Source organism: Mastomys coucha, unplaced genomic scaffold (genome assembly GCF_008632895.1).
Source record: "Mastomys coucha isolate ucsf_1 unplaced genomic scaffold, UCSF_Mcou_1 pScaffold5, whole genome shotgun sequence".
In the NCBI taxonomy this organism is placed as follows: Eukaryota; Metazoa; Chordata; class Mammalia; order Rodentia; family Muridae; genus Mastomys; species Mastomys coucha.
This window is the reverse complement of record NW_022196911.1, coordinates 78,427,362-78,427,650: the sequence shown is the minus strand read 5'-3', so window position 1 is coordinate 78,427,650 and position 289 is coordinate 78,427,362.

The following is a 289-nucleotide window of genomic DNA, read 5'->3' as shown; positions in this document are numbered from 1 at the left end:
TGATAATTTGGAAAAGCATTCATCTCAGAGAAAGAGTAACTTATAAAGTCCTCTTCTTCAAACTTGAGTTTGAAAGAATTACAAATGTCAAGCAAAGCATTCGGTATCACTCTTTGTTGTTCACTTACAAGCCATGTCCCAATTTAATTGTCTACGCTTATTTTTGGCTGTATAAATACTTTTGAAATATGTAAGCTCTTCTGAAAACCATAGTATAGTGCAAAAACATGAAATAAACAATACTAATAGAGAGGCTGAGATAGGAGAAGCAAGATTTCAAGACCCTTAT